This window comes from Mauremys reevesii, linkage group 2 (assembly GCF_016161935.1).
Source record: "Mauremys reevesii isolate NIE-2019 linkage group 2, ASM1616193v1, whole genome shotgun sequence".
Taxonomy (NCBI): domain Eukaryota; kingdom Metazoa; phylum Chordata; order Testudines; family Geoemydidae; genus Mauremys; species Mauremys reevesii.
In genome coordinates, this window is record NC_052624.1 from 186798130 (window position 1) to 186824187 (window position 26058).

At 39.0% G+C, this 26058-nt stretch overlaps 1 long non-coding RNA gene across 1 annotated transcript in view; it reads right to left on the reverse strand.

Moving 5' to 3' along the window:
• LOC120398839 overlaps nt 1-26058 on the reverse strand; it is a 95504-nt gene that overhangs the window by 48100 nt on the left and 21346 nt on the right. The window contains exons 2-3 of the long non-coding RNA XR_005594739.1: nt 19840-19914; nt 10947-11127 (exon numbers count right to left, since the gene is read on the reverse strand). This is a non-coding gene — a long non-coding RNA (uncharacterized LOC120398839). The remainder of the gene's footprint in view (nt 1-10946; nt 11128-19839; nt 19915-26058) is intronic.

Genomic DNA, 26058 nt, shown 5'->3' on the forward strand with positions numbered 1-26058 from the left:
CAGGATTCATTCTGTAGTTTAGTATCTACTGTATCAGTGCATATCTCCAACATCATAATAGAGATATGAAAGAAGAGCTTGGAAGGATTCATTTTTGATGGGTAAATGTCAGTTTCATCATACACACAATAGATATTTCTGTCAATAGTAGCCAAAATTTATAGATAGGCAAAGAAAGAAAAATGCTGCTTGAGAAACTGAAGTTTGAATTAAGGATATTTTCTTTTTATATTTTGATTAATGCATTTTGTTTTAATGGTTATAAAGTTTTATTTGAATCTCAATGTGTCTGATGCCATTAAATAATTGTTTGACACCCGCCTCCCCCAATAGTTTCCTGCAAGTGTGAAATAAAAAAAAATGCTTACAAATAAAATATGGCTATTGCCCATCAAAGTGATAAAAATAAAAATCTAATTCTGCCAAGTCTAATTATATAATATTGGGGGGAGGGGGAGAGTCTATGACAATACATCAAAAAACTTAGAGACTTTCTTGTGATGTGAATTACCTTGGGAGTCAAAGAGCACAGACTCAGGTGTAGTACATTAATGTGACTGGAGTACAATTTATGTTGCTGGGTTAGGATTCTGCTCCAGGAAATCCTAAGTGTACTGTATTCTTTCCTAAAAACAACATATTTGGGGACATGAATGACTAGCTTTTCCACTTATACCTCATTCTGCATTTCTGCCTTGCCCTAATAAGCCCTTAATGTATACATTGGTTTCATATGTTTGAAAACTGTATTTATGAGAATGACCTCCCAGATAGCAGAAAGCAAGTTTTGTGAACATGCTGTCTGAGTACTGAAGACATGCATTTTATCCCCCTGCCCCTTCTCTCCTTGAGTATTTATATTACCACAGGTTCAAGATTGGAAGGTCTTTCGCACACCTGAAATAAATGTGCTAATACCGAGTTTGCAAACATGCACAGAAAGTGAGTTTATTTACTAATACGTTGCTACTCTACAGAAACTTAGTTACATGCCTGCATGGCATCAGAGATTATTTGAAACGTGCTTATGGAACATAAATAAACCACATCACAAACACATGTAAAAGCTACAATGATTGCATAAGATAGCCACACTGAGTAAGCTATAGCATATGCCAAAATAATTATTGAGGTGTTACAGACTCTGTCCGAGCAGTTAATTTATTAACAGTGTACTTTCCAGGCCAGTATAGCTAAGTCAGTCACCGTGGTAGTGAACTTTGCACAATTCTTACATTGAGTGAACACCATACATTTCAGCAAAGTCATGCTTCCTTTGTGGGTTTGTATGCAGAACACACAGAGATTAGTGAAATAACACTTATTTCCACATTGATGATGTAGGCATATATTTACAGGGTAAAGTATGCTATAGTTCCTGTTCCAGAAATCAGGTATATGAAGTCATTACTCTCATGAGCATAGATAATTGCACTTTACTTCACCCTAGGGGAAATTCTAAAGACCTTACACAAACAAAATTTGCTTGATTTCAGTGGGAACTTTGTTTGAATAAAACTGTGTAAGAACTCCAGAAATTATTGGTATTGGACATCACCCGCGACTGTGGTTCCGGATACAAAGCATTCAGATATGCAGTGATAGGTGACTTCTGGCCAAAAAGCAGAAAATAGCACTGAAGTGTGTCCACACTAGAGATAGCTTGAGTAGCAGCACTTGAGACCTGCTCTATACCTCAGACTGAGCCAGCTGCCTCAAGTGATTCCACCAGCAATACACAATTGTTGGAGCTTTATGTCTGGATCGGGGGCTGGAGTGGGGAGAGAAATGGGAACAACTGAATGAAATCACTGTAGAAGACAAGTCTATGGTGTACAAATGCATATCCATGTCATGATGATAGGTATTGGTCCAACTATACCATACATTTCCGTCTTGAACCTATACTTACAATGTTTTCAGAGCGCACGGTTTCCAGAATCTAAACTAGGTTTAGCAATTTACTTGATGAAAGCACAATCCCTAGGTTTAGTTACAGTGGTGAAGTATAACACTTCTGAGCATGCAGAAAATCCAACTCCCAACAAAAACATGCAGACAACCGTGTTTACTCTCTCTCCCCCCTGCGAATTGTGACACCCCTATACCCTGAAAACCAGAAAAACCAAAATAAGATACATGTTGGGATGTAGGATCACTTCAGTGGAATAAAAAATTCAGGATGTTTCTGCATTACAAATAATGTGTGTTTTAATTCAGGTAAGTTAACCTGAGTTAGAATAGCAGTGAAGACAGAGCAAGTGAGCTTTTTTACTTGGTCTAGCAGCTTAATAGGCACTCATATAGGCTTTAACATAAGCAGCTAACTTGTGTTGACAGATTTTACCCCCTCTCGCAGCCCAGTGTAGACATACCTTGAGTGGTAACGTGAAATTTAAAAATAAAATAATAATAATAATAATAAATAATCCTACTATCCTAATGACTTGCTGAACAAGGTAAACTTCACTCCTCCCACTGACTGGCTTATAGAAAGAAAAGTTTTTTAAAAGTATGAAAAGTTGGGGGGAGGGCAGAAAAAAAAATCACACGGAATAAATTGAAAAGGAACAGAATCTTCTCCAGATGTACAGCCAGTCATGAAAACAAAGGTTACAAACACAACTATGCATTAAAATAAGATCACATCACTACCTAATCGCAACCTATTCTCCTCTGTCAGTTCATCTGATGACATCTATTCACATCCCATTCCTCCTCTGCATGTGCAACAAAAGATCTGAGAACAGAAATAGTGGGGGCAATGGTACCGGGTGGGGAGAATACAAGGTAGGGATGGCTTTGAGTTATTTGGCTGCTATTTCCACACACACCCTTTGTTTTCTCCTCCTTCCCCCACAACAAACAATAAAAATATATATATGAATTTGGACATTTACAGGGGCGAGTTTCATACAATTGACTTTTTATAATTATTTTCTATTTCTACTAATCAAAATATTTTGGTTACTGCTTAAAATATTAAACATTTTTTAAAAAAATAAAGTTATTTGCTATGCCTTCTCTGCAGCCAGTGATCTCAGATAGAAATATATCTTGCAGCTCCAAAGGAAAACTCATGAGAATAGTTTCATCCTCTAGAAAGAAAAACAAAATACAGCAGTAGGCAGAAAATGGAAGCTGAAATAATTTGGGGGCAAGGAGCCAAAAAAGTCACTTAAGATGGGGAAAATCTCTCAGTGGCCTACAGTGTACTGATGGGAATTAAAGTTTGAGGTAGAAAATGTTTGATCCTGTGGCACCTTATAGACTAACTGACGTTTTGCAGCATGAGCTTTCGTGGGTGAATACCCACTTCTTCAGATGCATCCGAAGAAGTGGGTATTCACCCACGAAATCTCATGCTGCAAAACGTCAGTTAGTCTATAAGGTGCCACAGGATTCTTTGCTGCTTTTACAGATCCAGACTAACACGGCTACCCCTCTGATACTTGACAAACTGTTTGATGTTTATCATTAGTTGGCAAATGAAAACAGAAGGTCTCAGTCCTGAGATACATGCCACACTGGTGCAGGTGTCCACCAAAAAGTGAGAGATTATTGCTGATTTGGGGTCCAACTAAAAACTGATTAAGAATCTCAGGATTTGGCTAACCCCATTTTAATAACCCCTTTAGAAATAATACATAAAGCATCCATAATATTTAGTGGATACAACTGGTGCGTTAGAAACACTGAGATAACGGTTTCTAACACCAGCACCGATAGCGGTGTTGTTACATTTAGTTTCTCTTGGTTTTAAAACTGCATTACTCTATAGAATGAAATTCAGCAGATCAAAGAAATGTGGCCCTATATATTGAGAAATAAATGTTACCTGTCTGAAAATGTTTTCTCCCCTAATGAGCTACACACAGAGATTTATGCTCTTCCAAGGACATTGGATCAGACTCTCTGCTACCTGAAGGCTCTTTTATACCACTCCGGCAGTGTAAAAGAATCTTAAAGTGGGTGTGCAAAGGTAACATATATGCACTTTAAGGCTCCTTTAACACTGCCAGAGTAATGCAAAGTTGCTTTAATGTAACTGAAACCTTTTTCTATACCAGCAAATCATATCAATGTTATTAAATCAGACTTGATTAATGAAATCAGTGCAATCCCTCTGCATAGACTCTCTTCATTTTGGTTCAAAGGTGCCTCATAGCAATTTGGCTGAAGTTGATTCAGGTCTTGTGTACACTAGAAAGGATTTGCTATTTTCTAAGAGGAGGAAAAATAGCTTTCAAAGCTTCAGAATGCACCTTGCATTTCAGGACTGAAAACCTGGGAATTCTGAAGTGGAGTTTAGGGATGGCCACATACTTATAAGGGACAGTGCTGTCTAATAAGAAAAACCTTTCCCAAGGTTTTGCTGTATTTATTGTGATTTTGTTTAAGGCCTGACTTGAACTGTATTTTATAGTCATGGTGGCATTCATGAAGTGTTATATCAGCTCTGGTGAAATATAGTTAACATCACAGCCATGAAATACAATATTAAAAAAATTAAAAAGCCAACAGTGAGACAATCTATAGCCAAGAAACAGACATATACTGACTATACATATATGCATATAAAAATTATATTCCTAGTATATTCTGATGGTAAATTTTTCAACGGTGTTTTGTTTGATAGAATGCACTACACATACATGTCAGCCTTAACATCTTTCACAAATATTTGTGTATTATAAAAGTATCTAGATCTTCCCCATTGTTAGCACCAAATTAAAAAAACATTTAGACACGAATTAGAAAAAAAAACATCAGATCTGAAATGTTATCAATCAGCATTTAAGAAGAAAAGGCAGCTTCTCCTGTACTGTAAACTGGATTCTCCAACCAAAAGGAACTATCAGGTAACTGTTAGAATGAAAAGCAATTAAGATTTTAAATATGCAGTTATGGCAAGCACTGCCATAAACTGAAACTGAACAAAAAACCCACTACTATTCATTAGGCATTTGTCACCATGTATACACTGCATGCTTTTGTTTGAATAGAAAAGCAATTATGTTTTTAATACACTTATATTCTACTCATCTCATCATCCTAGGATAATGAGTCATTAGAAAAAAGAATATTATATTCAGCAATACAGCTTATTGTTCTGTGTAAATTATTATTGCATCAGCTGAGCATAAGTACCTGACAGTTTGGAAAGCTTAGTTGTCAGCAGTTTCTGTTAGAGCTTTGTACTCTCCATGCTAGCCTATAGAAGGCTTTTTTTCTTCATCCAGCACTATTTTCTGCTATTACTGAGCCTAAAGTTCATGACCTTTACATTCGATATAGGCACAGAAGACACAATTGATGACATCAAAAATCTCTGTGTAGCAGTCACATGATTGCCTCCCACAGGGCATTGATGCCTCTGGTGCAGGTATAGAATGTACAATTACCATGACTACAGCAGATTAACTTGTTAAATGCAGCAAACAATAGATCATCAACACAAAAACTATAATAATCAATCTGTTTAGAAAAAAAATCAAGAAATACCAAATTCCTAAAGCACACACACAAGGCAGATGAGTTTGGGCAGATCATTGGTTTTAAATGGGGAATGTCAGGGTTCATGCTGCTTTCTGTAGATGACCTGATTATTCGCAACCCAATGGAAAGATCAAAATCACGCTTCCACACCCATAAAAGTAGTAGGTCCAGTGTGGAAATGGAGCTATTAAAAACAATAGTAGCCAAAGTGAAATGTTAGGCAAGGTTGAACTACCAACCTTAAATAGTCTATGCTATGTCCTTGTCCTCACCTATTGCAAAATGTCAGAGAAATGACCGATGCACAGACCTCATGCACGCTGGAGGGACTACAGTAGTCATCTCTGTGAGAAGTGAATCTTTATTCTACGATGTCCAGACTGGTGCTATCATCTTCGCTGGAGCCATTACCCCACAAGTCACAAAGCACATGAAGGAAGACTGATAATTGGTTGATTAAGAATATCAAGAGTCTATATTTTTACTACCCAAATAGTTCTTTGAAGTAGGATTCTGCTATTTCTTATTATATTATTGTGTTTAAAGCAAATCTAAAAAAATAGAGGAGTGTTTCACAGGTAAAGAAGATTCAAGGCCAAAATTTTGCTCTGCAATAACTTATTTACAAAAGCCACAGAAGCAATTTACATCTTCCTATTTTTCCAACAACATGATATTTTTGAAAACTAATGTTCTATCATTCTGCCTGCACACAATTGGTTTGATTTGTTTCAAACATTTTCAGAAATTACATGAAATCAGAAAGAAAAAAATATTCACTTCTATACATGTTCTTTATAACCAGGAATCTCCACATTAGACCAATACCAAAATAGAAAATCTGTACCTGTAATTTGGAAGAATCTTTAAGTGCTTGCTAATTTACAGTGATGGTGTGGCCATTAATTCTCTAGCATATGGCACAGAATTAGAATCTACTGCTATTCACATTTTCATCAAGTTAGAATGTTATTATAGTTATACTTTTTATACTCTAATGAAATAGTTAAATACATTTTACCAAGATGCCATTCTTTTACTGTATCTCATTTTAAAAAATAGTAGACAACCACAACTTTATAAGATAAACAGAGACAGCATTTAAAAACCTTTTATGCAATTTAAAGCAAAAAGAGGAACTAGTAATAAATAATTGCATATGTATACAGAGTACTAAGATTACCCCCAAAATCAAAGCTGTTTTGCTGTGAAGTTAAAGGCAGTATAATATAAGTGTTTCACAAACCATTTTATGATACCTTCATGAATCCTAATGCACTATTACTAGAGTTTAAGGAAAAGGTTTATATCATACTGTGTTTACAGAAACAGTATTTTAAAGGTTTTCCTGTAAAAGATGGTATCAAGATAGCTCTTGTGATTATGAGCAAATATAAACTTATGCTAAAGAAGGTCCTTCTGGGTTCTGTGTTACATGTTTGACATGTGCACCAGCTACAGATCCATTTGATTGCTGATTTTCTAATGACGATATTGGCATGCTGTTAAGAGAAATATGCAGTGCATGCTTTGCTAATCATGATAAGCATACACTGCAAATCTATTTGACTGCTAAATTTCTAATTATGATATTGATGCAATATTGACATGCTGTTAAGAAAATTCAGCATGCAGTGCATGGTTAAATAATGCAACATATACTGTAAATGTTTGTTTGCTAAATTCCTAAAAATAATATTTATGTCTGTTGAAGAAAAATATGCAATCCATGTTTTGCTAAGTATAATAAATATACACTGCAAATTGTTTGACTTACATTTCTAATTATATTTACATACACTTGATATTTTCCCCAGAAGCATCATTAAAATGAAAATCATACACTGAAAATTCCAATTTTTTAAGGTATGTTTCCAGTCATCATATTTTGAAATAATTGCACAGGTGTATTATAAGAAACTGGGTGTAAAAAGTATAAGATTGATTCTGCACAGATATAAAAATGGAAAATTTTAAATTTTTCAGATTATTGTTATTAAATATGCAAGTAATATTGGTAGTACAATCTGAAGGCAAGTATGAAGCTAAGGAATACAAATGATAAAACTACCACTGAAATTTAAAAACAGCTCTTGTATTCTATGACATTCCGGGGGGGGGGGGGGAAAGAGGGGAAGAAACCTGAAAAAAAAAGTAAAAATATTGGGGAATATGGTAATTATTTTTTCTTTGAGGAATCTATTACAAGAAGAGAGAAAGATTTTGGTAGAGCAACACATAAATGTAATATACTGTTTACTAATACTAGATATTGTTAATTGCATGTGGGTCAGTAAATATGCCAGAATTAGCTGGAATGTTTATCCTTAAAAACCTCAATCAAATATAATAATCAACTAATAACTTAAAACTTAATATGCTAGTGAGGAAAAAGGGACTCTTCCGAACTCTCAGAACTGCCACTTCAAAAGAAAATGAAAACACTGATGTTATTTTTTTTGTTTCATCAACAATAAGTGATTTAATACTGACTGAACTGATTCAAATAACATTAATTCTCAATTTAGAATGCATACTGTGATGGGGGTTTTGTATCTTGGAGGATATACTGCCATCTAGTGACCATGAAAGCTTGCTTAATCAAAGATACAGTAAACTCTGAACAAAAATGAGGACTGTATTTTGTGCCTGTGCACCCTACAGTTTTTTCCTGTTGTGTAGTCTAAGAAGCATGCATTGGCCATACAGCGACTACCTAAATCATCTTCCAAACCCAGTCTGTGGGAGGGTGTGTGCTGATCATGGATTATACCAAAAGTGGTTTACAGATGGGAGTCTGGGGATCTATGTTTGTCAATATAACAGAAGCTTGGAAGAGGACTACTTCAGCAATGATCAGAGCACAGGAATAGTTGGTATTTGTAGAAAATGCTTATGAGAACTGCCTCAGCCCAGTCTCCTCAATAAGATGTTGCCATATCTGCTGATTGGATGGGTTTTGCCACTGAAGCCTAGACTACAGAACAAGTTCCCACTATCATTTACTAATATGGGATGACACATAAAAAGCAGAAGAAACCCTGACAGACAGAATTCTCCAAGCAAAGGGAATTATAAACATATGTAGAACAAAAGGTTGGGGGGAAACAGGAAAGTAATGAGACTTACATGCCTTATGTTGTAAGCAGCCTGCTTGTGTCTAATACACTGGCAAAACTGATTAAAAACAGCTACTCCATGGAAAAACATAACCCTTACAAGGTCATTAAAACCTAAAGTGATCATCTACTGAATGTACAACACCCCTGAGTTAAGAGGTGCCTGGTTTTAATATATGCACTCATTCCCTAATATATCCATATATGGCGCGCGTGCGCACACACACACAGACACACACTTTCTCTCTATGCTGGCGCACCCAGTATATTTCAAGTGATCTATCCATACTAGCAGAATAAATATGGTTTCCATAATTCAGGGACTCCCAGGGTCTCTGCCTATCTGACCTGGGGCGGGGAAATTCCTTCCCGAGCCCAAATATGGTGATCAGTTAGACCCTGAGCATGTGGGCAAGACCCACCAGCCAGACTCCTGGGAAAGAATTTTCTCTAATAACTCACAGCCCTCACCATCTAGTGTCCCATCACCAGCTATTGGAGATATTTGCTGCTTGCATGATTACAAGGGATCCTCTGTGGTTGTGGAGGATGGGTTGGATGCTAGGGGCAGAGGAGGGCAGGAAGAGTTTTTTTGACAACAGTTGAGACATTTTGCTTTTGAGAAAATTCATATATATAGGCTCCATAAAGCTTGCAAAATTTTAATTCTATTCAACCAAAATATTCATAATACAATTATTAACAATAAAAGCAATTCCGTTACATTTATAGAGACTAATAAAAAAAGAAGCATCTCCATCCTATTCTGTGGATGCCTTGACATTTTTTAAGTCCTAAAAATGTATTAGGCACTTTCCAAATATATAGGAAGAGATTTAATTTGTGTCCTGATGAGCTTACAGAGACAACAGATGAAGGCTCAAACAACAGGATACAGCATGCAGAGCAATGGCTGGGACAAAAATGGTTAGTTCCACTTTTTACTGGACACAGTGCAGAATTGGGCCTTAGCACAAAAGCTAGAGGTGGGGCCTACATGGGATAACCTGTGGCTAGTGGTGTGTGTAATAGTCTGGGGCAGGGGCGGCTCTACCGTTTTGGCTGCCCCAAGCAGTCATGCGCGGGAGGCGCCCCGGAGCCGCGGGAGCAGCGGACCTCCTGCGGGCATGACTGCAGAGGGTCCGCTGGTCCCGCGTGGCTCGGCTGGACCCCGGCTGCGCGCGCGGTTCGGCGATCCAGCGGCTCCGCTGAGCTGCCGCAGTCATGCCTGCGGAGGTCCAGCCGTCGCGCCGGGGCAGCGCCCCTCCCGCAGTCATGCCTGCGGCAGGTCCGCTGGTCCAGCCTGCCGCCCCCTAGATTTCGCCGCCCTAGGCACCAGCTTGTTTTGCTGGTGCCTAGAGCCGCCCCTGGTCTGGGGCTTGGATCTGGTATTCTCAGTGGGTCTGTTACTTGTCTTCTTGGGAAGACAGTTCTTTATTTTTCAGGGCTCAATCCATTCCATTCATCTAGTGATCTGAATTTGCATGACCCCATGCCTTCCACAGATAAACATTTAAAGCTTGACTGCCATTAAAGTTATAATATGTTCCACAAACTATTTGTTCATTACGTAAAGCAACTATGATGAAAATGCAGCATGTTATAGCATCAAATGCTTAATGCTAAGAAAAAAAGGTGTGACCTGAATGAAGATCTATTGTCTATACTATTTGATAACAGTTGATTGTTGGACTCTTGCTGAGGTTAACTGACTGGCAATGTCCATCTGCTTAAACCAGTCAGACCTTGTGCCAACTGTATCTATGGTTAAGGCAAAACAGCTAGCCAACACAAAAATGACAGGGTTTCTGGCGGATCACAGACACTGAAAACAGTCTGGTAAATGGAATATTAATGAGTCAAACTGAAATCTTCTTTAAATGTAACGGTTATATTTTTTAAAAAGTTATCCTCAGATAGTCCAATTTTTTTCAGTAGAATACAAGAAAAGTAAGAACAGACCTAATCCCATTGCAAGATTACCTCTATGTAATCCCATAAAGCAAACATGGGAGGCACAACTAAGATTAATAATGTATTTAAGACTGAGAGAAAATTAAATGGGATCATTTTCAAGTTTTAATTGTGGTATAATGGTGTCACACCCAGTTGGCTTTTGCTAGGAATGTAGTATGTATACATCAGTACAAAAGCCACATTCAGCACATTCTTTACACATATACATTCGAACCCAACTAATATTTAGGCCTGGTTTTACTTCCATTGAAATCAGCAACAAGGTAATAAAACACTTTTGCATGTGTCAGCACTGAGCTAAGAATGGGAGAGGGGAGAAGGGGGGGGACGACAACAAAAAAAAGAATATACCTGATCATTTGGAGGCATCCTCCTATCACCTGCTCCAGATCAAAAGACACAAATTCTGTAGCTATTCCTCATGTGAGTAGTCCCATGGCGGTTTCAATAGAGAAGTGCAACCTAGTAGTGGAGGGATGACTTTCTTTACCCCAGCACATAGTCAAAGGAACTGGCTTTGACAAATAGATATCTGTTTAGAGATAAAATATTCACCAAGACAATGAGAATTCATGGATTTTTTAACAATACAGAATTTAATTTCCCCCCCCCCCAGATGATTTCCCTCATTCCCACTCTCCCCATTAGTGTTTATTATTTAAAAAAAAAATCCCCTGGTTTTTTTCTTTAGGGCAGAATTGTAGCTTGCCCTATGCATCCTACTTGGGGAATACATTGACATAACACATTCCTTTACTTCTCTGTATCACATAAGCTGTGGGTGGAGGAGAGAGAAGGAAGGAATATGCTTCATGTGGTAACTGCTCCCCCTCACATGAAAGATGGGCCAGGAATGGGCAGAGCCTTGATTTCACATGCACCCCCAGAATTGGGTGAAGAACATAATCTGCTACTGCTCTAAACAAGTAGTAGATTAATTCTGGTTAGAAAACAAATTTCCATCCCAAAAGGAAATTCTGAAGTTTGTTTTCATGCTGAATCAAAACTGAAAAGTCAAAATTGAGACTTCCCCCCCATGAAACAGATTTACTAATTTCATTTAAATACTGTTGAAACAAACAGTTTAAATATGATACACATGTTAATCATAATAGTTGAAAAACGAAATGAATCAGAAACATGAACATTAGACTTTTCCCTCATTGAAAATTATGTTGAAATAGACATGTTCCCATGAAATGTTTTGATTTTGACTAAAAACAGTGTTTTCTCACAGAAAATGGTCCACTGAAAAGTTTTGATCAGCTGTAATTAATTCCATCCTGGAGGAAGGGAGCAGCACATCTGACAATCTGAGATGCTGCTGGAGGCAGGGAGAGAGAAAGGTAGATGAAATGTTGGTGAGTGCTTTGTGCTCTTTTTGTCTATGGCACTGTTTCTCTGATAATGAAAAAGTCAATGTGTATTGTAAGATAGCATGTGTAGTTCTACCACCTTCAGAGAATTATACTTCAGTTGGAAGTTTAACATTATCACACATCTACCTGGACACTAAGAAGTCCCATGCTACTGGTTGACTCTCATATACAGAGAGACAAAAGCCAGTTAAAAAGACTGAGGCTGAGAAGAGAGCAAGGCTAGATGACTGCAGCACAAGTATTCCATTTGCCTTATAAAATTTATGATTTTAAATAATTAAATATTTCAGTTACCCCACATACTCCGTCTGCCTGGAAGTCTTTGGATGGACTATCAGGGATGGATGCCTTTTTCCCATAACATTCCTCTTTCCTCCAAAAAGAGAGGCAGATTCTGGTGCATGAACTCTATCTGCTCCCTTGGGGCCGCCACGGGGCCATTTTTGGAGCCAACTGTCTGTTGCCCCTACCATTACCTACCTGCCTGGAGTGAGGGTGGACACAGGACTTTTGGGCTGCTATTGGTCCATTTGCAAGACTGAAAGGGGACAATTGGTGGCTGTCTCCTCCTACTGTTCCTTATTTGATGCTTTCAGATTCCCCCTTGCAGCATGCTGGAAGACAACAGCCCATCCATCCCAATTTCTACTAGCCTGGACTGGCCAATTAGATATACTACACTAGACCAATTCATAATCCTGGATTGATTGTTAATGTTTGATTACCTCCCCAACATTAGATAAAAGTTGTCACCTTCACTTATGCCACAGTTGTGTTGTCTCATTTATTCAAACTTGTTTATTCTAGTTTATGCCTAGTTTATTCAAACTTGCCTCAGTCATCACAGAAATATCACCGTGTCTTATACAGAACACCAATACAAATCAACCTATGTAGGGGGACAAAGGAGACCACGTATCAGAGTGGGAGGCAGAATAAGAGGCTGGTGTGTCCTTGTGGTTCAAAAACAATAAAAGAGCACAAAAGGGACTTTAAAGTCAGTGGCTACTAACCTATTACATGACAAGTATTTGTCACTGGAACCCTAATCTAGGTGTTGTGACTAGGTTCAAGATAGCTTCCTTTTCTTTGCCAGCACTCCTGGTCATATCTTTAATTTCATGGTGCCAGAGGTATCTCAAAAACAAATAATAAAATTATTAAAAATAAAATGGAGCAAATGAAACCTTTTGAATGCCTCCTTCTGGAAAGAAGCCTTCCAGAGATTCTACAGAGGGCAAAATCCTCTACTACGTGTGCCATGCCTAGGGCCATTGAAGGGATACACTATGATGAGAACATGAAGGGAATCAAACTGCTACACAAAAATCATACAGAAATTTCAATAGTACAAACCACATAAAAACTTCACTTGGGAAATGCACTGTTTTCTTTATGAAAAACTGTCAGCCAGGTGAGACAATTGGGTATTATGTTACCAATCTATGTCACAAAGCTAAGTCATGTGATTTTGAACAGTTAACAGAAGAACTAATTAAAGACCAAATTATTTGCAGCATAACTTGATAATCACATCAAAGCAAATGGACGTAGCTCTGCACAGAACAGTGGATGCGTGCATAGCTAGTGAAAATTGTAGTCTCCAAGTGAAAGTATTAACAGTGAATGAACTGAAATGCATCAAAATTAAAAATTCATACCGAAATGACAATGCAAGAGTAAACCAATGGCAGAGACCAAAATTATTGCCTCCAAATGTATCGCAAATGGCAACAGAATGGAAGTGTCTAGCACAAGAAGTGCAAAATTATCATGCTTACAATAAAAAGCAACTACTTGCCATTTTAGGTCAAGGTGTAGAGACATACAAACCAAAATACATCCATTAAAGTACAGCTGGAGGACAAGGCTCTGATTAGGATGATGACAATACAGAAATAGACATTCACTGGGTCTTTTAAGTGTAAACATTTGTAAAATAGATTATTTCTGACTGAAAATAAGTTAAAAAAGTTAATTTAAAAAAAGATATTGGAACAAACTGTAAGAAGAATCTCAGCTACTATGTAAACAGTTATTAGCAACCGCTAAATGTTAAAATGAAAAAAAATTATGTGAAATAGGCTCAAAGTTAAAACATTTAATTAGTGCATTTAAGAGATCCTTGAAATATTTTTTCCACTGATATGAAAGCTACTATACTATATCACAAGACAATGCTTTATTAGACTGACCACTTAGGGTTGTCTTCACTACACTTTCAGTTGCCAATTACCTTGATGTAGTTATGTTTGTAAAGGCCAGTGCAGACATTCCCCTCATATTTGGTCAATAAAGTCTACAAATGTCTCCACTTCTAGCCGGGGTTGTGACTTCTAGCTAAGTCAGAGTTAGTATGAGTGTGTTTCCTGGAGTTGGCGCACCAAAAAAAATAGCTGGTAACCAGGGCAGTGCAAGCTGTAGTTGGGGCTAGCTGTTCCAAAGACCCTAGGCACATACTCAGGGTAGCTAACCCCTCCCATCATTTGTGCTGCCATGGTGGTGCTTTATTTTTAGTGTACTAGCTTAATGAGAGCTAGCACAAATGTGGCTCCTCAAGTTGGGAATCACAACCACAACTCAAAAAAGTGTAGACCTACCTGATCTAATGTGAATCAAGAGTGTAGAGAAGATCTACACTGACCCCTACAAATGTGTTAGCTACATTGAATTAACTGGCAGTCAAAAGACAAGAGAAGATATACCCTTTAGACTCATGAGCAGAAGGACTCTAAGGTGATTTTTGAGCTACCTTTCAGGAAATTTCGTAAAAGAAATACTAAGACTAAGAGCAAAATCTAATGCAAATGAGAGAATGTGTTAGATTTCAAACAAAGTGAACTTGGCCATGATTACTGCTATACCATCTGCATCACCAAGAAAGGCTAATCTGACCTCCAGGAGGAACAGACAAAATCTGAACTAGCATTGACTTCTTTAGAACATTCAGACTACAACCAACAGAAGTAGCATATCGCATTCTAGTCACTACTAGTGGAAAAAATCACCAGGAGCAACAAACAGGTTCCAAGTGGAAGAGCTACCTCAGAGGTGGGCAAGTCTCTGCACAAGGAACCATTGTGACTGGAGCTAGTGAGAACATTTTCAACTACATTAAATTGTGTTGAAATATGCTGTTTTGTTGAAGCCAAGAAGTTGTACAGAGATGCATCACTTTTGATTAAATTTTTCTTGGATAGTGCTTTTTTGGTCCAGGGTTCTCTGGTTTTCTATCTGAAAATGGACGTTTTAACAATTCCATTTTGGAAAAAAAAAAAGTTTGGAACAAAAAAAAAAAACCACTTTCAGTGTAGAATGGAAACAAATGTTGAAGCCTTAAAATTTGCCTCAGAATGGAACTATCACCATCCAATGAACTCTAACTATGACAGCAAGAATAGCCTGTAAGAGCAGAGTTACTGGCTGAGAGACACTAACAACCACAAAGTAATCTGTTAGTAACTACACTGTTTTTTTTTCTCCAGTTGATTAAAAAAAAATACAAACAGTTACCACAGGGATCAGTGGATACTGACTTATGTCATGGACCACAGGTACTAACCTTTGGAACCTCAGCCCAGGTCACATAACTGGAGCCAGATCAAGTTTCAGCTTTTTGCCAGTAGTTCATTGGTTTCTTGGGAGGTCTGTGGTCAGTCTCAATTCATCACTTAATGATGAGGCCCACAACATATAGCTCTCCACACACACACACACACACACACACACACACACACACACCCATTTTGCCGACAGCATCAAGTTTAAGCATTTTACCCTCACCTTCAAAACTCTACACAACCGCCCTCTGCTCTACATCTTTGATCTCTCCCTTTCTGGGGTTAGAGAGAAGAGCAAAAATACAGACACCCTGACAGGGGACTCATCCTTCAGAAGCTCCATGCGGCCCAGCTCTTGAGAGGTTGTGAAGTGGCTGCCCAGTAATTCTCCCCTGCCCTGAGGATTGGTCAAGCCTTAGCAGAATTGGGATACCAGAGGGAGGAGTCTTGTATAAATATGGATTAAATAGAGCTCCTGTAAATGGGTCCAAGGACCTGTACACTCATTACTCTAACACAGGGGTTGGCAACCTCTGGCACACATCTCACCAGGGTAAGCGCCCTGGCAGGCCGGGCCAGTTTGTTTACCTGCCGCATCCACAGGTTTGGCCGATCGCGGCTCCCACTGGCCGTGGTTCACCGTTCCGGGCCAATGGGGGCAGCAGGAAGTGGCACGGGCTGAGGGATGTGCTGGCCGCCACTTTCCGCTGCCCCCATTGGCCCAGGATGGCAAACCACGGCCAGTGAGAGCCGCGATCGGCCGAATCTGTGGATGTGGCAGGTAAACAAACCAGCCTGGCCCGGCAGGGTGCTTACCCTGGTGAGCCACGTGCCAAAGGTTGCCAACCCCTGCTCTAACAGAATACAGGGTTTTAAAAGAATGGTTCATGCAGCTTAAAGACATTAAATGACATGCAAGGTCCCTTGCTCTGACTCAGTTACAGATTTGTTGACGAAGTCAGCTTTTTGCTCAAATATCCCCCTCCTCTTCCCTTCCCCCTCTCATGAACTACAAATCTGATTTGGGATTCTGCCATTTCCTTCCTAATCTGACTCCAGGGAATCCTGATTAAAGATAAAATAGTCAGATTCAGAATACTGATATGAAAATCATTCCAATTGGTGCTACTGGTAATAGATGAAACATCTATATGACCTATGCAGGATGGCACGTAATAGCCTGTCTCACTGAAGTCCTGATCCGAAATCTATTGACGTCAATTGGAGTTTTTCAATTAACTTCAGATGGCTTTGAAAGGATTTTGCTATTTTGATATCAATTACTAAACAAGTTGTCTGTTATTTTATAGTACATGCACAAACTATTTGACATAATCATGCAATGAGAATGTGTGACCAATAGTATTCAAGAAGAGACATGACTTTTTTCTTACTCAGTCACTAATATTTTATTAATAAAGGTTGATACCCCAAATCTTGTCAAATTAGATTTTCAGGTTCAGTTATCTTATCCCCAGCACACTATACCTACAGTACTGCCGAGTTAATTCAACTGATTAAATTAAATGCTTTTTGCTAATTTTGAATCTTCACTTGCTGTAATTGTGGCCTAAATACTCCCAAAAGGCTCTCTCTGAAATGGCTTTAAATTCAGCATAAATTGTGCCCAATGGCTGTAAGAATTACCTGTTTGACACAACAGCCATGGAAACACTTTGTAAAAGTTTAGTCATTTCAGCGAGCGGTTTCTCTCTCTCTCTCAGGGGATGCAGTCCTTGACATGTTAAATAAACCATCTCCTTCCACCATAAATGCTAAATAATTGCATCTCAATTCTTGTGTCGCTCTACATTTATGCAAAAAATATTGTGGATGTTTATTTAGGTATGCCACACTTGTATCAGTTTTATTGGCTGAGACTAGAGGAAAATGAGCTTCCTGACCTTTCTAGTGCATGGCAGCTCTCAAACAGAAAATGCCTTTAGTTTACACTAACAGATGTTTTTACAGGAGATAACGGTAATTTCTATTCAGATACTGGGACTGATATCTTATGGTTCACCTCCTATGTGTATATGGTAAATGTGCATTTTTAAGATTAATTTTTTCTACAATATCCTTTCACCTTAAAGCTGCTGAATGTCTAACATAAATATTAATTGCATATTAAATTATAGGTAAAAATTCAATATATTCTACTGACTGATGGTTGTCCTGACATGGTTATCCTGACACTTCTGTTGTAAGACAAAAAACATTACAGTATATTTGCTGAGGGTAAATCAAAGAAATGATACTTTAATACATCTGTCTTGCCCCGCATCTTTTAGACTTTGATCCTGTACCTGCATGTAACCACACTGAAGTCAATGGAAGTCTGCCCTGAGGGGAGCTCATTGTAGGATCAGGACCTCAGGTATTTTGTTCTCATGTGTATATTTAATTCCATGACCCTAGGATCATCTAAGTGATTTGTTGGCTGCATTGCACAATAAAGCAAGAATTTTTCTTACAGGTTTGGGGGAAACAACTGATCCCATTAATCTAACAAACCTCCACAATCTCCTCCTTCAGACACCCTTCCATTGCAAAGCCTATAAACCCTAGAACTTTCTTCTGCATCTATAGGTGTTAGACAATGTGTTGATGAGAACAACAGAAAAAACCAAAACAGCTACAGGGGAATGGAGAGGGGGGAAAGAGGTGAAATTATGCCTGTGTTAGGGAGACTGGCATTAGCATGACCTATTACTAATTTTAAACACTAACTCTCGTTGTTGCTTCTCTTCCCCGTTTTATGATTCAGCTCTTTAAAACAAAATTTCTTTGGGGTAAGGACTGTCTCTAATTTCATCTGTAAAAGTTATAGCTGTTATTTGGTGGCAGGCAAATGACAATAAATAGCAAAATGTTCCTTTATACAACAATACAAGCATAAATATTAATTCAGATGAGGATTCTGGATTATCCCAGGAAGACTATAAATATTTTCTGGGATGGTTGAGATACGCTAAATTGTTCATTTTCAGAAGGAGAATAAGTGTCATATGTATGGTTAGGCTAGGTCAGTTTCCCTTATCTGAGGTGTTTATAGCCTTTCCTTACACAAACAATGTAATCTGAATTGAACATGATAATACAGGCTTGAAAAACACAAACTAGAACAATTGTGTGACTCTCTTTAATCAGCTATATAAACATTTAAGTGGCACAATGCTGACGTTATAGTGGAACAAAGTTTGAAACCATCTCTTTTAGTTATTTACTGGACACACAGTTCTGATGGTTTCATTGTGAACTTCAATAGCCTGTTCTCGACAACCTAGTGGATGATTAGAGAACTCTCCTCCCCCTGCCTTTCTGTTTTGTTCTTTTGGACTATGATTCAAGCCTAAGGCTTCATTTGGGGCCTCCACTCCTTCTGAGTCCTTTATAGATAGGAATTCACATGACAAAGACCATTGAGAAATGTTGGCACATTGTGCAATCTTTGTACTTAAATGCTTATCACTCTGGCACTCCACTTGACACTTCTGTCTATTCTGAAATATTCTCAGTCACTCAGTATCCTTGTATGTACCCCGTGTCTGTGGTGCTTGAGTACATTATTTCAATTACAAAGTTCAAAGCATTTATTACTTTAAAAACCAAAGAAAAATGATTTGCTGCTTTAAAGTGTTAGTTTTTTATGTGTTCATTAGAATAACCATTCTGTAGCTTTTTGTTGAATATTCATAAGATTCTGTCTGCCTGCTGGATAATTATGTTACATTAATATGGTATGAATAAATGAAAGCAGTAATTATGGTTTTATTCTTTATTTTGCAATTTACAGTGTGCTTTGCTTCAGTGATACAAAATCATGTTTGAAACAATATCACATGGTAATTTGTTTTAGAACTGTTCAGTACATAGACACAGATAAAATAATCCCACCCAGGATAATTGGAAGGATAACACAAAACAATCTTTTAGGTCATATGGTGTAGTGCATTCTCTATCTTCTTCCCCTAAAAGCAGAATAACCCACAGAAATAGATCAGGATGGTAAGAGCTGAGCCCATTTTTGTTGCTTTAAAGTTTAACTAAAAAACTAATTTTGAACCTAAATATTTTTACCCTATGTACTCTAGAGATATGCATAGTGTCATATCAGGTAATCAGTTTTTATGGAAGACAGTCCCCACAGAAAACAATGAGGAGCTCTGCTCAGGAAGAAATGGTGCAAACTGGCTATTATTATGGATATAGCTGCATAAGCATTCATGATACTTTATAACAAGGTATTCCCTCTCCCAAGGATCTAACAGGCTACAGCCCAGAACCTGCAATTGAATACATTACCATGGGATGTACCATTGAGGAGCACCATTGACTTAATTGGGGGTGTGCAGAAGTCTGGGGTAGCACATCTGGGGTCTGCAGAAAGAAATGGAAGGAGATGAAAATGCTAGGATAGACTAGAAGGAAGGTGCAAGGGATAAAATAATGGGATTATGCAGACACTTGAAAGCTTAAGACATATATCCCCCCCCTCACACAGCCTCTAGAAGTAAACGGGGATAATATATTCATAATGACACGCTATTGCATTTTTGGAGGCAGAATGGCCAATTGGATAAGACACTGGACCAGGACTGAGAATATTTTGACTTTCTCCCACCCATTAATAGAAGTTTTCAACCCCTAAAGAATCATTAGAGACTTTGGTTTCACGTGTAAGGGTGTAGAAGAGTTAACCGGTGATCAGAGAGAGCACACAACACACACACACACACACACACACACTGAAAGCACTGCTTAGTAAAGTCCAATTAAACAGTGTTCTAGACAGTGTGATGGGGAAAGTCATTCCAAAACTGAACAAAGAGGTTACTGTGAGGTTCAAGTAGCAGTGGAATCATGCAAGTCATTAATGTAGCCTACTAGGTAAGGAGTTGTGGAAAGAGGAGGAAATAGTCAGAAGAGGTACAGGGGCTTATGAGAGCAACAAACAAACACCAATGAGATGGAGTGGAAGTCAGAGGCAAAAGGAGCGAGGAGAAGAAGAAGCTGAAATGTCCTACACAGGAGAGAAAACCCCTAAAGTGGTGCTGTGACCACTGGGTAAGGTGGAGCTAGATAAGGAGGAGCCAAAAATGAAGATGGATTCTAAGAGCCTGGTTTCAATGTCAGCAAAGAGGAGGAGGGGTATGAATAAATAGGCTGTGGAGCCAAACATAAGTTTCTTAGAGAACAGAACAGGAACTCCAGATGAAGAGAAAAGGACAGAAGTGGGAGCATAGAAGGAGAGAGAAAACATTTTGGAGAGCTACATCCTGACAGAAGGGACAAAAGCCAGAGGAGGGTGAAGAGAACTTCTATGAAAGCTGGATCCAGATGTGTTGAGTTATTATCAAAAGTAGGGAGGCAGGAGTGATGCTGAGCTAAGAAGAATTTCAAAGCAGTGATATTATGGGTAGAGAAGAGATGTCCACTGAGGTGGTTTTGTTTTCCAACAAGAGCTTCTTCTCAGCCCCTGTTGCTCCCAGTGAATATGGAGGTTTGAGAAGATCCTATTGGGGGTCCTGGTGAACATATATGGAGTGGGTTCTGGACAAGAGCTAGTCCTTCTAGCAGCTGTCCCTGCTGCTGCACAGGAAGGAGCCCAAGGAGATCCTGCTTCAAACAAGAGGCACTTCATGTTGGAGTCTGTTCCAGTTCCAGTTCTGCAGCTTCACTTCAATCTCTTTGGTCTCTCAATAACAGACCTAAAAGTGGCAATTCTTCAACAACAAAAACTTCAAGAACAGACTCCAACGGGAAGCTGCAGAACTGGAATTAATTTGCAAACTTGATACCATCAGATTAGGCCTGAATAAAGACTGGGAGTGGTTGGGTCATTACAAAACCTAAATTTAATTTCCCAAATAATAATTTCTCCCTACTGTTACTCACACCTTCTTGTCAACTGTCTGTAATGGGCCACTCACTTACCACTTCAGAAGTTGTTTTTCCTCCCTTGATATCCTGCTGTTAATTGATTTATCTCGTTAGACTGACCTCACACTTGGTAAAGCAACCCCCATCCTTTCATGTGTTTATACCTGCTCCTGTATTTTTCACTTCATGCATCCGATGAAGTGGGTTCTAGCCCACGAAAGCTTATGCCCAAATGAATCTGTTAGTCTCTAAGGTGCCACAAGGACTCCTCGTTGTTTTTGATTTACAATTGTTAATTAAGTGTTAAAATTCCCATTTTACTGATGGAGAACCCAAGACTGGGAGGTTGTTGACATCACATAGCGAATCTATGGCAGTCAGGAATGGAACACTAAATCTCCTGATTCCTGGTCTTGTGATTTACCACTAGATTTTTCTTTTTCCTTACTTAGGTAAAGGAAATGAATGACTCTCCTTAAGACATTCTCAAAATAGAACATTGTAACAGTTAGACCATGGCAATAGTACTTATGCCAATGGTAGTGGCCTTGGCTTACTACCTGTGTAACATAGGGCCCATATAATAAATAGCTGCCTGGGCCATGGAGGGAAAAAAAAGTCTCCTCACAGATTGGAAGGGAAATATTGTACACTGGGCACCACAAGCCTTATCTCACAAAACCAAGTGCTGGTCTTAGATCCTAAAATCCATTTGCTCATCCCCATTCAGTATCATGGATTTCAGAATCCAAGACCTTCCAAACCAATCCCAAAGATGCTATATTTCCACCACAAAACCAGCTATATATATATATATATATATATATATATATATATATATATATATATATATATACACACACACACATACACACACACACACACACACACAGCATACTACTTTGCTGGATTAAAAAGGTGGTAGTAGCAAACTTAACTAAAGGATTTCCAATCTTGCAATTTTTGGCTATTACAAACTGTAATTAGAAGACAAAAATTTCCCAAAGAGTTTTCATTAACATGAAACCATAAAGAGCAGGCTTTCATGGAACAGCAAGGAACATCTTTTTTTCAGTCTGCTTCAGTTTTGAGAGAATTTTTGCTGACATGCAGACTCTGGATCATCTGCAGAATGATACAGACACAGAGATCAGCTCTGGGAAGACCCAGCATAAGGGACTTGCCCCAGCACTCAGATGTTCACCTCCCTTGGAGTGCAGACCCAAAAGGTACATTATGAAATCCGCCTCCTCCCTCAATGTGGAGGAAGGTATGCACAACTTCTTGCCCCCCGCTCCCCTTAGAAATTACAGAATCTGGGTTTATTAACTATAAAAGGCAGATTTTAAGTGGTTAAAGGGGCAGCAAACAGAACAAAGCGGATTACTAAGGAAATCAAACCTACCATGCAAACTAAGTTTGTTTCACTAAAGAAATTGGTTACAAGAAGTAATTGCTCACCCTAGATATTGTTGCAGGCAGATTACAGGAAGTCTTGAAAGGCAGCTGCAGTGGTCTCCCTCTTGAGACCTCAGGTATTATTACTCACAAACTAGATGCCCTTCTAGCTTGGGTTCAACCTCTCTCCCCTCATTTTAGTTCTTTCTTCCAGGTGTTTTTCCAGTGTCTCTTTGGGTGGGGAGGCAGAGAAGAACCTTGATGATGTCATTCCCCCGCCTTATATAGCTCGTGTATGGCAGGAGCCTTTTGTCTCCCAATGGAAAAACACTGGCATTCCAAGGGGTGCATCCAGCACCAGGTGACGCATACCCATGTCTCTGCTGAGCTGTGGCAGCCACTACTCGTAGGCTGTCTGGAGCACCCACAGGAAGACTAAGCTTTTTCACAGTCCACTGTCTCTGCTAATGGCCGATTAGCCCTGTCTGGCTTTTCCATTGTTGTACCTGAAGGGCTGGTTGGGGCTGACACCCAAAGTCGCACATTTGAAATACAGATACATACTTAATATTCCTTACTCCAGATACAGAAATGATACAAGCATACAAATTGGATAATCACATTCAGTAAATCATTACGTTTCCAATGATATCTCATGAGCCATCTTGCATAAAGTATATCTCAGTTATGTCAGATCCATATGATCAGCATATTTTCATAAAGAATATGGAGTGAAACACCATAAAAGCAATTTTATAACTATTGCTTTATTGATGTGGAGGCCAAAGCAAAAAAAGTAACTGTTTTTGTTCTGTATTTGTATAATGCCAGTATACTGATCCATGACCGGGGCTGCTAGGTACTAAAGCAATACAAATATATGAACACAAATATGAAAAAGCAAAAAAGGTCAAGGGGAGGACAACAAATCAAAGTAGGGTGGTACATTTAAAGAGATCCCTCTGGTCCTAGGGATGTTATCTGTTCAAGCAATAATCCCAATTTTAAATAGGGAATCTCTATGAAAAATTGACTTTTTCTAACCCTAGAATGAACTCTGAGTGGGCCTGTTGTATACGTTGCACTGAAGGAGATTCCAATCAGGATTGCTTACTCTGAAGAGCAGGTGGTCTGGGGAAAAGGCTTGAGACTCAGGCTACCTACATTCTATTCCCAGCTTTGCCATGCTGCATGGCCTTAACAGAAGTTTTTTCCACTAAGTTTTTTTCCAAGTTTTGCCACTAAGCTTATAGCATCCAATATATTTATGAGCACAGTACTTCCCATCTTCTTCTGCCAATATACGTCAGACATACATGTTATGAAATGTTGCATGGTACATAAATATTTTCAGGCAACTGGTCCAAGGACTCACATCATTGAAGGTGCCATCTTTGAAGCCCTGATATGAGAAGTTTCAAGACAACCTTGACAGTTTCTCTGGCATTGGCAGTCCCTGTTGTGGGATGTGGACACTTTATAACACACCCTGCTTCTCAAGTGTGGCACTGCCAGTGCTTCCTGCCTCAGTTAACTTCCCCTCAGCTTCCAAAACACAGGTCAGTACTAGAGATTGGTCCTCCAGACAATGCACAAAACAAACTTAATCCCTTCTGGGGTAACGGGGAGGAGTAACAAATTCCATCTAAAAAGTTCCAATAAATAAAAAGATTCTTCAACCCTTCATGGCCTCTTCAGCCTCCCCTCTGGGTTTGGTTCTCAGCCACTTTCTGGGCTACCTTGGAGACTTTCCCCTAGCTCCAGTATAGAGGGCTGGCTCTCAGGCTGGTTCCAGATACTGGCTCAGGGCCTTCCACATGAGTCTGCCCACTCCATCTGGTTTCATACCCAAGATTCATCTCTCTCTGCTCTTTTTTGAGGCCTGTTTGTCCATTAAGTTATCATCTGATCATCTTACTCCCATCCCTTCAGGGTGGGATGCAGCTAACTAATTATGGCACAGGTGGGGCTGGCCCATCTCTCTCTGAAGAGGACAGGTACCCTATGACATATCCACAATCTCTTGTTACTCACCTGGCCTAACATTCATGGGCTGATGTTTTCAAAAGAGGCTTCATAACTATCTAGAGGAACACACAGTGCAACCTTCGAGAGACATGAATCACATTTCTGTTTATTCCCACACAATTCCCAGCACAGCTCCAAGAGAAAAAAGGGTCAGTAATAAGCCAACTATTTGAACTGTCTGAGCTATTATGTCAATGGCTTTTGTCTGTACTGGCACTAAAATGGATAAGATGAAAACAGTGTTTAGTCTTGCTAAAAATAAGTTTAAACCAGATGGTATGTGGCATACATGGAAACCATTTGGAGCACTTTTGGCGGATATGAGGGGTTTTACAAGTCTGCTGAGATGGCCAAATGACTCTCAGAATGATAAAAATGTCCTAGCATAGATTAGGCCCTGAAGCAGTATTTGAGGTAAAGAAGATTTTGTTAGCAGCAGAGAGCCTATGATGCACAAGTGAGCAGTTCACATGCAGTCCAGCAGAAAGTAGTAGTACGCTTACATTCTAGCCACTTTACTACACATATTTAACCTCCAAACAGTTAGGTTCTAGACAAATTAAAAACAACAAGGAGTCCCGTGGGACCTTAATCACTAACAGATTTATTCGGGCATAAGCTTTCATGGGTAAACCCCCCTTCCCACTTCTTCAGATGCATGGAGTGAAAATTACAGATACAGGCATAAATATATTGGCATGTGAGTGGAGAACCTTACAAGTGGAGAACCAGTGTTGACAAGGCCATTTCAGTCAGGGTGGATGTGGTCCATTCCCAATAACTGATGAGGAGGTGTCAACACCAAGAGAGGGAAAATTGCTTTTGTAGTGAGCCAGCCACTTCCAGTCCCTATTCAACCCAGCCGACCCAGAATCTGAGACCTGCTTGTTGCTGGGTTTTGTTTGGGGTGGGGTATTTTTGTGTAGTGTAGATGTATCCTGAGTCTCTGTGGCACAGTTCATATTATTATATTTTGCATAGTCTGTATAAATTACCTTTTGTCTAATACTCTACTGGATATGGGAAAATACAAAGAAAATGTTGTCCCAACAAGAGATACAACAGGGTGCTTGTAGCATGGCAACAACTCTCCAGGACAAATATAAAGCAGGATGTTTTCAACGCCCAGAAGTTCCGGAGTATGGTTTTATATTCAAGTTAACTATGTCTGAAACTATTATATTTTGAAAGGGGAGTTTTGTTAGTTGTTCATAA